Here is a 16,227-nt window from a genome sequence, read left to right on the forward strand (position 1 = left end):
CTCACATTTAAACCCATTTTTAGTTTCAGGTTTCTTTTTAATTTTATGTGGTGCGGCGTTATTTAGTTCATTCTGATTTTGTGTTTCTTTCTGGTCTTTCCCACTGTCAACAGAACAATGCAGCATATGACAAAGAAACCTGATTGGTCCTCGTGCATGCATTCGAAATGCTGATTGGCTAATAGAAAGAACCTTTAAGAGCGAAGCTAAAGTTCGACTTCGTAGATAACACCTTTTTTGTTTAAATAAAAGTCTTAAAATTTAAACAATTTATAAAAAAAACATCACAATGTAAATAAGATGTCATTTAATAAGATTATGTGAATAACTTTTGTATTATATATTTATTATAATTCTAAGGTGACAATACTGTACTGTATATGAAATATACAAAAACACACTTACAATACTATCATAGATGCAATTATTATGTTATAACCATGTAGTAATCGCAATGTTATTACATTGTTATAACAATGTAATTACAATGTTATAACAGTGTTACTACATAGTAATTACATACCAATTGAAAGTTTATAATAACAAATTTACTGTGTATATTTACATATACACAAATACATGACATGATACTGTACATGAAATATATGAAGAAACACTGGTTTATAAATATCTTGAACATAGGAAAAATGCAATAGCAATGTAATTACTAAGTAATGAAACTGTAATTAGGTTTTTAACTACATGTGTACTGTGTATATTTACGTATTTAACTTTAGATAATCAAATATTGCACATGAAATATACAAAGAAACATTCAAATTTATAAATATAACCTTGGATGTAGCTAAAATGTAATGACATAATAAGTACAAAGTAACGACACATTATTTACACACAAGACAATATTATTGTTACATATTACTTCTCAGATGCAATTATCAAGAAATGTTATTACAAAGTAAATAGAATGTCATTACATCCAAAATAAAAGGTTGTAATTACATATGTACTGTGTATGTTTACATACAAATAAACAAACACAATACTTTAAATATACAAAGAAGCATGGCTATAAATATTATCTTGGACATAATAGCAATGCAATGACATAGTAATTACAATGTAACGACACAGTAAATGCACACAAGATAAAAGTTTGTAATTACTTGTGTACTGTATATATTTATGTTTACAACATAAAGAAATACTGTACATGCAATATACAAGGAAATATTTACATTTACATTTATAAATATTATATTGGATGTAACTACAATGTAGTTACAACATAATGACATAGTAACTACAATGTAAAAACTTTCCAAATGTTTGTATGAAATGTTATAACAATGTAATTATATAGTAATCCAAAATACGTTATAACAATGCAATTACAATGTTATTACATATAAATACTTCTAAAATAGATTGTAATTAAATATGTACTGCATAACTTTATGTATAAATACACAAATACAGTACTTAAAATATTCAAAAAACACAAACTTATAAATATTACCTTGGATGAAAGTACAATGCATATACAATGTAAAGACATGGTAATTAAGTTTGTATTTACATGTGTACTTTGTATATTTATGTATACAACTATAGATAACCAAATACTGTAAATGCAATATACAAAGAAACATTTACATGCATAAATATTATCTTGGATGTAACTACAATGTATTTACAATGTAACGACACAGTAATTGTGCACAAGACAAAAGCTTGTAATTACATATTACATGTCAAATGTAATGACCATGTTCTAAAAATGCAATTACAATGTCATAACATCCATACTAAAAGTTTACAAATACATATGTACAGTGCATAATTACATATAAATACACAAATACAGTACTTAAAATATACAAAGAAATATGTTTATAAATATTATCTTGGATGTAATTACAATGTAATGACACAGTAATTGAACACAAAATAAAAGTTTGTAATTGCATGTGTACTGTATATATTTAAGTATAAAAATATAAATAAATACTGTACATGCAATATACAAAAAAATTTACATCTATAAATATTATCTTGAATGTAACTACAATGTATTTACAACAAATTGACTTAGTAATTAAAATGTATCAACAGTAATTGGTAATTGACAAAATCTTGTAACTACATTTTACAGCTCAAATGTAATTACAATGTTATAACAAACTAATCACAATGTCATTACATCGCAACTAAAAGTTTGTAATTGCTGTACATATGTACTGTGCATATTCATATATACTTAGGCAAATACAGTACTTGAAATATCCAAAGAAAGATGTTTATAAATATTATCTTGGATGTAGTTACAATGTTATAGTAATGTAATGACAAAGTAATTACAATGTAACAACACAGTAATTGAACAAAAAGCAAAAGTTTTGTAATTATATGTGTACTGTATATATCTACGTATACAAACATAAATAAAGAATTACTGTATATGCAATTTACAAAGAAGCATTAACATTCATAAATATTCTCTTTGGTGTAACTACAATGTATTTACAATGTGATGACATAGTAATTGTGCACAAGACAAAAGCTTGTAATGCCATATTACATCTCAAATGTAGTTACAATTTTATAAAAATGTCATTGCAATGTCATTGCAACCAAACTGAAAGTTTGTTAATAGATATGTAATGTGTATAATTACATAAAAATACAAAAATACAGTACTTGAAATATACAAAGAATAATAGTTATAAATATTAGCTTGGATGTCATTACAATGTAATAGCAATGTAAATACATTGTTTTGACCATGTTAAAATGTAATGACAGTAATTGCACACAAGACAAGTTTGTAACTACATATTACATTGCAGATGTAACTACAATGTTTTAACAAAATACAAAATCCAAAATACAAAGTTGTAACAATGTAATTACAAAGTTATTACATAGTAATTACATCCAAAAACGTTTTTAATTACACATGTATTGCATAGTTTTCCATATACACAAGAGCAGTCCTTGAAATATACAAGGAAACGTAAGCTTATTATATTATCTTGGGTGTAAGTACAATACAATAGCAATGTAATTACAAAGAAATGACATGGTTATCATGTTTGCAATTACATGTGTTCTGAGTATATTTAAGCATACAACTATAGATAACTAAATACTGTACATGCAATATATAAAGAAATATTTGCATCCATAAATATTATCTTGGATGTAACTACAATGTAATTAAAATATGACATGGTAAGTGCAATGTAACAACAGTAATTGCAAACAAGACAAAAGCTTGTAATTACATGTTACATCTCAAATGTAGTTACAATGTTATAACAATGTAAATACAATGCTATTATATAGTAATTACATCCAAAATAAAAGTTTCTAATTACATATGTACTGCATATATTTACGTATAAGTACACAAATACAGTACTTAAAATATACAAAGAAACATGTTTATAAATATTATCTTGGATGTAATTACAATGTTATAGTAATGACATAGTAATTGGAATGTAACGACACAATAATTAAACACAAGATAAAAATTTGTAATTACATGTGTACAAAGAAATATTTACATTTATAAATGTTATTTTTGGATGTAATTACAATGTAATGGCATAGTAATAACATCCAAGATAAATGTTTGTAATAACTAGGCCCACCCGGAACTTGCGTGCGCAATTCCGCAATTCCGCAGATTTTTAGCCCATCAATAATTCTATTTATTTACTTGAGTAAATGTGTGTAAACTATATTTATTCAGTTTTTTTATTAACTTCATTAATATTATTGACTAATGTGAAAATGTTCGTCTGATTTATGTATAATGCAGTTTGTACAGTAATATTTTCTGTCTTTTACAAGATATATTATATGACAAACTTGCTTTATTTACCAAATAAAGTGAATCTAATTGGATTTACATTTTAAACATTAAATAAAAATTAAAAAGTTATTATTTTTATTTAGTATATTAAGATTTTAGTTATGATACTCCCAAAATAATTTTGCAGATTTTTATCACAATTCTCCGCAGAAATAGCAAAAAACTGCCGCAGATTTTGTCTGGCCCTAGTAATTACATATTACAATGTTATAACAATGTAATTGCAATGTAGTATTCCAAAATACAATGTTATAACACTACAGCTTATAAATACTATCTTGGATATAAGTACAATTTAATTACAATGTAATGACATGGTAACTAAGTTTGTAAATACATGTGTACTGTATTAAAGTCTACAACTACAGGTAACCAAATCCTGTACATGCGATATACAAACATTTGCATTCAGAAATATTATCTTGGATATAACTACAATGTAATTACAATGTAATGACATAGTAACTAGCTTTTAATTACATATTACATCTCAAATGTAATTACAATGTCATAACATCCAAGCTAAAAAGTTTGTAATTAAATATAAAGTGTGTATATTACCCTATATATACACAAACACAATACTTGACATATACAAAGAAACATAGTTATCATGGATGTAATTACAACGTAAAACTAATGTAGTTACAATGTAACTACACAGTAATTGCAGACAAGTTTGTATACACATTACATCTCAGATGTCATAACAATGTAAGTCATAACGATCTAATTACAATGTCATTACACCCAAAACAAAAGTTTATAATTACAAATATGCTGTGTATATTTACATATAAATACACAAATACAGTACTTGAAATATACAATGAAACATGTTTATAAATAATATCTTGGATGTAACTACAATGTAAAAGTAATGTATTTACACTGTTAGAACATGGTAGTTACAATTTAACGACACAGTAACTTCACACAAGAGAAAGGTTTGTAATTACATGTGTACTGTATATAGTTACAAATACAACTACAAATAAAAAATACTTTACATTCAATATACAATAAAATATTTGCAATTATAAATATTATCTTGGATGTAACTACAATGTAGTTATATGTAATGATGTAGTAAATATGGTGTAAAGACACAATAATTACATCCAAGATAAATGTTTGTAATTACATATTGACATGTTAAAACAATGTATTTACAATGTAGTAATCCAAAATACAATGTTACAATGATGTAAATACATTGTTTTTACATAGTAATTACGTCCAAAAATGTTTGTAATTGGATATGTACTGCATACAAAGGAACACAAGCTTAAAAATAGTATCTTGGATGTAGTTACAATGCAGTAACAGTGTAATTGCAATGTAATGACATGGTAATTAAGTTTGCAAATATTTGTGTACTGTGTATATTTATGTATACAACTATAGATTACCAAATACTGTACATGCAATATACAAAACATGCACATTAAAAATATTATTTTTTTGATGTAACTGCAAAGTAATTACAATGTAACGACACAGTAATTGCCTACAAGACAAAAGCTTGTAAATACATATTACATCTCAAATGTAACTACAATGTTAAATCTTTTTACAATGTCATTACATCCAAACTCAGTTTGTAAATACTTGTGTACTGTGTATGATTACATATAAATACACAAGTACTTGAAACATACAAAGAAACATGGTTACAACTATTATCTTGAATGTAATTACAATGTATTTACACTGTTATGACATAGTAATGATATAGTATTTACAATGTAATGACACAGTAATTGCACACAAAACAAGTTTGCAATTACATATTACATCTCAGATATAACTACAACATTAAAACAATGTAACTATAATGTCATTACATCCAAAACAAAAGTTTGTAATTACATATGAACTGTTTATTTACATATACATACACAAAAACAGTACGTGAAATATCCAAATAAAGATTGGTTTATAAATATTGTCTTGGATGTAATTACAATGTAAAAGCAATGTAATGACAGTTATTGAGCACAAGATAAAAGTTTGTAGCTACATGTGTACTGTTTATATTTACATATACAAATATAAATAAATACTGTACATGCAATATACCAAGAAATAGTTACTATAACAAGAAATAGTTTATAAATATTGTCTCGGATGTAACTACAATGTAAGTGCATGCAATGACATAGTAATTACAATGTAAAGACATAGTATTTAAAGCCAGGAATGTTTGTAATTACATATTACAATGTTATAACAATGTAAATACCATGTAATAATCCAAAATACAATGTTATAACAATGTATTTACAATGTTATTACATAGAAATTAAATCCAAAATAAATGTTTGTAATTAGTACTGCATATATTTACATATAAATACACAAAAACAGTATTTGAAATATGCAAAAAAAAAACAAAACATGTTTATAAATTTTATCTTGGATATATGTAAAATGCAATAGCAATGTAATTACAATGTAATGACATGATAATTAAATGTGTATATTTACGCATACAACTATAGATAACCAAATATTAAACATGCAATATACAAAGAAACATTTACATTCATAAACATTATCTTGGATGTAATACAATGTTATTACAAAGTAATGACATAGTATTTACAATAAAACAACACAGTAAATGTAATTACATATTACATCTCAAATGTAATTAAAATGTTAAAACAATGCAAATACAATGTCATTACATCCTAACTAAAAAGTGTGTAATTACATATGTACTGTGTATATTTACATATAAATACACAAATACAGTACTTGAAATATACAATGAAACATGTTTATAAATATTATCTTGGATGTAATTACAATGCAATAGCAATGTAACTAAAGTGTTTTAACAGTCAATACAATGTAATAACACAGTAATTGCACACAAGAGAAAAGTTTGTAATTGCATGTGTACTGTACATATTTATGTATACAACTACAAATAAAAAACACTTTACATTCAATATACAATGAAATAATTGCAATTATAAATATTATCTTTGATATAACTACAACGTAATTATATGTAACGATGTAGTAATTATGTTGTAAAGAAATAGTAATTACATTTAAAATAATTGTTTGTAATTACATATTACAGTGTTACAACAATGTAATCACAATGTAGTAATCCAAAATACAATGTTATAACAATGTAAATCCAATGTAGTAATGCAAAATACTATGTTAAAACAATATAAGTACAATGTTATTACATAGTAATTACATCCAAAAAAGTTTGTTATACATATGTACTGCATACAAAGAAACACAAGCTTATAAATGTTATCTTGGATGTAAGTACAATGCGATAACAGCGTAATTACAATGTAATGGCATTGTAATTAAGTTTGCAACCACATATGTACTGTGTATTTTTATGTATACAACTATAGATTAGCAAATACTGTACATGCAATATTCAAAGAAACATTTACATTCATAAATATTATCTTGGATGTAACTGTAACTGTATACAATGTAATGGCATAGTGATTACACTGTAATGACACATTAAATGTGCACAAGACAAAAGCTTGTAATTATATATTACATCTTAACTGTAATTACAATGTTATAACAATCAAGTTACAACGTCATTACATCCAAACTCAAAGTTTGTAAATATTTGTGTACTGTGTATAATTACATATAAATGCACAAGTACTTGAAACATACAAAGAAACATGGTTACAAATATTATCTTGAATGTAATTACAATGTATTAACAATGTAATTACACTGTTACGACATAGTAGTTACAAAGTTACGACACAGTAATTGCACACAAAACAAAATTGCAATTACATATTACATCTCAGATGTAACTACAATGTTAAAACAATGTAACTATAATGTCATTACATCCAAAACAAAAGTTTGTATATAAAAATGTACTGTGTTTATTTACATATACATACACAAACACAGTACTTGAAATATCCATAGGAAGATATGTTTATAAATATTATCTTGGATGTAAGTACAATGTAACAGCAATGTAATGACAGTAATTGAACACAAGATAAAAGTTTGTAGCTACATATGTACTGCATATATTTACATATACAAATATAAATAAATACTGTACATGCAATATACCAAGAAATATTTACATTTATAAATATGGTCTTGCATGTAACCACAATGTAATTACATGTATTGACATAGTAATTACAATGAAAAAACATAGCAGTAACATCCAAGATAGATGTAACTACATCTTCAAAATGTTCTAATAATGTAAATCTAATGTTATTACATAATAATTACATAAGCAATATATTGTAATTACATATGTTCTGCATACAAAGAAACAACCTTATAAATATTATCTTGGATGTAGATACAATGCAATAACAGCGTATTTACAATGTAATGGCATGGTAATTAAGTTTGCAACTACATATGTACTGTGTATATTTATGTATACAATGATAGATTACCAAATACTGTACGTGCAATATACAAAGAATATTACATATTATAATGTTATAACAATGTAATTACAAGGCTAAAACATAGTAATTAAATCCAAATTAAATGTTTGTAATTACATATGTACTGCGTATATTTACGTATCAATACACAAACACAGTACTTGAAATATGCATATGTTTATAAATATCTTGGATATAAGTACAATTAAATAGCAATGTAATTACAATGTAATGACTTGGAAACTAAGTTTTTAATTACATGTGTACTATATATTTTACATTGAATATATTTACGCATACAACTATAGATAACCAAATACTGTACATGCAATATACAAAGAAACATTTATATGCATAAATATTATCTTGGATGTAGCTACAATGTATTTACATTTTAATGACATAGTAACTATAATGTAACGACACAGTAATTGCGCATATGACAAAAGATTGTAACTACATATTACATCTCAAATGTAATTACAATGTTATGACAATCTAATTACAACGTCATTACAACCAAACTAAAACATTTGTAATTAATATGAAGTGTGTATATTACCCTATATATACACAAATACAATACTTGACATATACAAAGAAACAATTATCATGGATGTAATTACAATGTAACGACACAGTTATTGCACACAAGACATGTTTGTACACATATCACATCTCAGATGTAATTACAATGTCATTACATCCAAAATAAAAGTTTGTAAGTTTGTACTGTGTATATTTACATATAAATACACAAATATAATGTAATAATATTCAATGTAAAATATAATGTAATATAATATAATCACAAATATAATGTAATAACACTGTTATGACATAGTAATTACAATGTAAAGACACAGTACACAAGATAACTTGCATACAAGATAAAAGTTTGTAATTACATGTACTGTATATATTTAGGTATACAACTATGAATATAAAATACTTAACATTCAATATACAAAAAATATTTACATTTATAAATATTTTCTTGGATGTAACTACAACGTAATTAATGATGTAGTAATTATGATGCAAAGACATAGATCTAAGATAAATGTTTGTAAATACATAATACATCGTCATAACAATGTATTCACAATGTAGTAATCCAAAATACAATGTTGTAACAATGTAAATACAATGCTATAACATAGTAATTACTTCCAAAATAAAAGTTTGTAATTACATATGTATTGCAAACACAAGCTTATAAATATTATCTTGGATGTAAGTACAATGCAATAATAGCGTAATTACAATGTAATGACATGGTAGTTTTGTAATTATATGTGTACTATGTATATTTATCTATACAACTATAGATTACCAAATACTGTACATGCAATATACAAAGAAACATTTACATGCATAAATATTATCTTGGATGTAACTACAATGTATTTACAATGTAATGACATAGTAATTGCGTAAAAGACAAAAGCTTGTAATTACACATTACATCTCAAATGTATTTACAATGTTATAACAATCTTATTACAATGTCATTACATCCAAACTAAAAGTGTGTAATTACATATGTACTGTGTATATTTACATATAAATACACAATTACAGTACTTGATATATACAAAGAAACATGTTTATAAATATAATTTTGGATATAGCAATGTAACAACACAGTAATTGCACACAAGATTAAAGTTTGTAATTACATCTGTACTGTATATATTTACGTATACAACTATAAATACTGTACATGCAATATACAAAGAAATATTTACAAAAAATATATATTACTTACATGTAGTTACATATTAATAAATGTAAAGACACAGCATTAAATCCAAGTTTAATGATTGTAATTACAAATTAAAATGTTATAACAGTGTAATTTACCATGTAATAATCCAAAATACAATGTTAAAACAATGTAGATACAATGCTATTACATAGAAATTACATCCAAAATAAAAGTTTTAATTACACATGTACTGCATATATTTACGTAAAAATACATAAATACAGTACTTAAAATATATAAAGAAAAATGTTTATAAATATTATGGGATGTAATTACAATGTAATAGCAATGTATATACACTGTTAGCACATAGTAATTAGCAATGTAACGACAGTAAATGCACACAAGATAAAATTCTCTAATTACATGTGTACTGTATATAATTGCATATACAAATATAAAGAAATACTGTACATGCAACATGCAAAGAAATATTTACATTTTTTAATATTATTTTGGATGTAACTACATGTAATGAAATAGTAATTACAATGTAAAGACATAGTAATAACATTCAAGTATTACATAATATAATAATATAATATTGCATCATTTGTAATTACATATTATGATGTTATAACAATGTAACTAAAACGTAGTAATCCAAAACACAATGTTATAACAATGTAACTACAGCTTATAAATATAATCTTAGATGTAAGTACCATGCAATAGCAATGAAATTACAATGTAATGACATGGTAATTAAGTTTGTTATTAAATGTTTACTGTGTATGTTTATGTTTACAAATATAGATAACCAAATCCTGTACATGCAGTATACAAAGAAACATTTACATTCAAAATATTATCTTGGATGTAACTAAAATGTAATTAACATGTAACCATGTAAATGTATTTACAATGTACTGACATATACAAAAAAATAAACAGTTATCATGGATGTGATTACAACGTAAAACTAATGTAATTACAATGCAACGACACAGTAATTGCACACAAGACAAGTTTGTATATACATATTACATCTCAAATATAATTACAATGTCATTACATCCAAAATGAAAGGTTGTAATTACAAATGGACTGTGTATATTTACATATAAATACACAAACACAGTACTTGAAATATACAATGAAACCTTTATAAATATTATCTTGGATGTAGTTACAATGTAATAACAATGTAATTACACTGTTATGACATCATATTTACAATGTAACAACACAGTAAATGCACACAAGAAAAAAGTTTGTTATATGTGTACTGTGTATATTTATGTATACAAATATAAATAAATTCTGTATATCCAATATACAAAGAAATATTTACATTTATAAATATTATTTTGGATGTAGCTACAATGTAATAACATGTAATTAAATAGTAATTACAATGTGAAAACAAAGTAATTATGTCCAAGATAATTTTTTATTACATATTACAATGTTCTAACAACGTAACTACAATGTAGTAATCCAAATTACAATATTATAACAACATCACTACAATGTTTTTACATAGTATAGTTACAAAAATAGGTGGTAATTACATATGTACTGCATATGTTTACGTATAAATACACAAATACGGTACTTGAAATATACAAAGAAACACAAGCTATAAATATTATTTTGGATGTAATTACAAATTAATGACATGGTTATGTTTGTAAAAGCTGAGTATATTTACACATACAACTATAGATAACCAATTACTGTACATGCAATATTCAAATAAACATTTACATGCATAAATATTATCTTGGATGTAACTTCAATATAATTACAATGTAACGACACAGTATTTCTGCACAAGACAAAAGCTTGTAATTACATATTACATCTCAAATGTAACTACAGTGTTATAACAATCTAATTACAATGTCATTACATCAAATTTAAAATGTTTGTAAATACATATGTACTGTGCATATACACAAATACAGTACTTGATATATACAAAGAAACATGGCTATAAATATTAGCTTGGATGTCAATACAATATAATAGCAATGTAATTACTCTGTTATGACATAGTATTACAATGTAACAACACAGTGCTTGCACACAAGACAAGTTTGTATTACATCTCAGATGTAACTACAGTATTATAACAATGTATTTACAATGTCATTACTTCCAAACTAAAAGGTTGTAATTACAAATGTACTGCATATATGTACGTATAAATACACAAACACAGTACTTGATATTTACAAAGAAACATGTTTAAATATTATCTTGGATATAATTACAATGTAATAGCAATGTAACAACACAGTAATTGAACACAAGATAAAAGTTTGTAATACACGTGTACTGTATATAATTTTGTAGACAAACACAAAGAAATACTGTACATGCAATATACAAAGAAATAATTACATTTATAAATGTTATCTTGAAAGTAACTACAATGTAATTACATGTAATGATGTAATAATTACAATAAAAAACCTAGTAATTACATCTAAAAAAGTTTGTAATTACGTATTTACTGCAAATATTTAAGTATAAATACACAAATAATGTACATGAAAAACAGGAAAAATAAAAATACAAACTTAGAAATATTTCCTTAGATGTAAGTACAATTACAAAAACTTGTAATCACATATTACATCTCAAATGTAGTTAAAATGTTATAACAATCTAATTGCAATGTCATTACATCCAAACTAAAAGTTTGTAACTACATATGAACTGTTTATACTTGCATATAAATACACAGAGTACTTGAAATATACAAAGAAACGGTTATAAATATAATCTTGCATATAATTACAATGTAATAGCAATGTAATTACAACATAATGACATAGTAATTAAAATGTAATGACACAGTAATTACATACTAGAATAAAAATCTAATTACATTCTAAATCTCAGATGTTATTACCATGTTATAACAATGTTATTACAATGTCAATAAATCCAAAATAAAAGTTTGTTATTGCATATGATCGCCTTAAAATTATAAGGTTCTATTTGCGTTCTAAATGATTTTGCGATATCGAGCTTTAAAGTTTATGTATTCCATATAACAAACAGTATGCATGTGACAGTTCTATTTCATACATTAACATGACAGAGACCCTAAATATACTCTAAATGTAAATTATCAAAATTTTCTTAAATTTACAAATTGGGGTATAAAAAACAGAGCAAATGTAGATAGAAGCTTCTATTTCTAAAGAGTCATTTTCCACTTGGAATTATAAGGTTCACTTCATCATTGAAGCATTACTAATCAAGAAACACAATCAGTCTGCTTATTAATTTAACAAAAAAGATAAAAAAAAATTGTTGGGTTAACAATATGTTGATGTTAGAGAAAGTTCTCTCTCTCTCTTTTTTTTTTTTTTTTTTTTTTTTTTTGCTTTCTATAACATTTAATTAATGTTTTAGGATAAATATTTTTTCTTGTTCAAATTAAGCATATAAGGCTGTGCTTAATATTTGTCCAGTGCAGCTAATTCTATGTCATTAATATATACTTATATACTTATTATAACTATATACTTTATATAAAATTTTTATGAAATGAAAACTCTTTAAAAGAAAACAGACAATGAGCAAATGAGTTTAATAAACACAGAAAAATGTTGCACTGACTATATACTCAAACAAAAATGTTTTACATTTAATATATTACATTTTAAAACTGTTTCTTTTTCAACAATGTAAATCTCAATGTGAAAAACGCTTCTAAATCGTCACATTTAAACTTTTTTTGTTTCAGGTTTCTTTTATTTGTATTTGGTGCGGCATTATTTAGTCCATCAATTTTGTTTTTCTTTGTTCTCGTTTCCACTGAGCAATGCGGCAAATGATAAAGAAAGCTGATCATGATTGGCCCTCGTGCATGCATATGAAATGCTGGTTGGCTAATAGAAAGAACCTTTTAGAGCCAAGCTAAAGTTTGACTTTGTAGATAACACCTTTTTTGTTTTTAAATAAAAAGTCTTAAAATTGTAAACAACTTATAAAAAACCTCACAATTTAAATTATTTGTTATTTTATAAGTGAATAACTCAATTTTGACAAAAGAAATGTCACATAGAATCTTATAATTCTGAGGTGACTAACTGGTTAAATTAGTCATATAAATACAGACTTCTAAAAGAACAAGCAGCAACCATGTTTTAGTCATTTATCAGACCTATCAAAAACTGAACAAAAATATTTTAACAATATCTAGACTAAACCTTTACAAAAATATTTCTTTGAACTTTGAAATGAATTAATTAATCAAAGAATCCATTATTTGAAATTAAAGTACATTGAAACTGTAATAAAATAAAATTGTACATTGTTAATATGACAAGCTTTTAAATGAATTTTGTGATAGTGGCTGTCCCAACTCTGTCAACCATGATTAAACTGTTTATGCTAGGTATACAATAACTTTAACACATGATAGCTACACCTTTTTGAAGCTATAAACAGTGATGTACAATATACTAGAGAAATAATCTCAAACTCAATTCCTGGAGGGCCACAGCTCTGCATAGTTTAGCTCCAACGACTTCCAACTCACGCCTGCGTAATAGTGTCTAGTAGTCTTGAACACCTTGATTATTTGTATCAGCTGTGTTTGGTTTGCTTTGGAGCAAAATTGTGCAGAGCTGCGGCCCTCCAGGAATTGATTTTGAGACCTATGCACTAGAGAGTAGTGTTCCACAAAAACAGATTAGACAGTATGAGAAATTAATTTATTTTCCTTCAGGTTAATCTCCATTTCAGAGGTTGCCACAGTGGAATGAAGCGATAACTATTCCATTATATGTTTTACTCAGTGGAAGTCCTTTTAGCCACAATACTGGGAAACAACCATAAACACTCATTCACACACACATGCAAACACTTCGGCCAATTTCATTCATTTTTCTTCTGCATTGTCCTTTTATTCATCAGGGGCCACCACAGTGGAATGAACCGCCAACTTATCCAGCATGTTTAACACAGCGCATGCCCTTCCAGCTGCAACCCAGTACTGGGAAACACCCATATACAGCAACAGTGGTAACCACTGAGCAGCCACTATGAGAAATTCTATAAACATTTTTGAAATGAGCTTTTTGTAGTTTGTTTGTTTAACCTCAAAATGAGTTGTACACTGAATTAATGGTCACACATGGCTGATTTCTTTCAGACTGAAGGAGGGTCTAACTCAGGGGTGTCCAAACTCAATCCTGGACGGCCGGTGTCCTGGGCCCAGTTTTTCAAAAGGTTTAATCCGGATAAAATTGATCCGGATTTAGTAATCCTGTTTTTGCGATCCGTGATCATGTAATCCAGCTTACTTTTTGAGCCAGTTTTTTAAAGCAACATTGGATTGGATCAATCTGATCCGGATAGGAACTTTTCAGGATCACTAAATCTGGATTACCAGTGCTCAGTCACAACGTAGATGGATAGATAGGCCTATGTAAAGAGCAACAAGTAGAATAGCCAGTGTGGGGTAAATATAACTTTATTTTTATTTGAAATGAAAACTAAGAAAATTGTATAAATAATAAAATAATTATAATAATAAATAATAAAAGCAAGAAAAACCCCACCCCATCCTCTTCCAGCAGTCCGCTCATCCGAGATCTACAACACTGTACATTGAGGATATTTATAATAAGTTTCAAATATAGATGTATTGAATAAAAAAAAGACAATGTTGAAACCTCCACAATAATGTCAGACTTCCTCATCTGATGTGGAGGGAGCAGCTTGTCTGAGCGTATTCTTTCGGAGGCAGATCTCAAGTGTGGTCTTGGTTTGCTGCAGTTTGGTCGGTCAGTTGTTCCTTTGCCAAATGAAGCTGAACTTCTGCCCAGTCTCTTTTTGCAATTGTTGAAAGTGATTTCAAAAATCCGGCATTGCCATTCTTTGCATTTTTTTGTTATTCCGTAATCATTGCATGCATCACTAATAAATATTCTAAACATAAAAATATTTTCCATTGTGATAAATATATATATATCAATTAGTATATAATACTAATTGCATTTTTGATGTATTCAGGCTCAAGTTTATATTATAAAACCCAAGCCCTCAAGAAAGCTTTTATAATACATACTGTATTTATATTATAGCATGTCATCTTGCTTAAATCTCACCTGACCAATCCACGTATAATACGAATATATATATATATATATATATATATATATATATATATATATATATATATATATATATATATATATATATATATA

Source organism: Danio rerio, chromosome 15 (assembly GCF_052040795.2).
Source record: "Danio rerio strain M-AB ecotype USA chromosome 15, GRCz13ab, whole genome shotgun sequence".
Taxonomy (NCBI): Eukaryota; Metazoa; Chordata; class Actinopteri; order Cypriniformes; family Danionidae; genus Danio; species Danio rerio.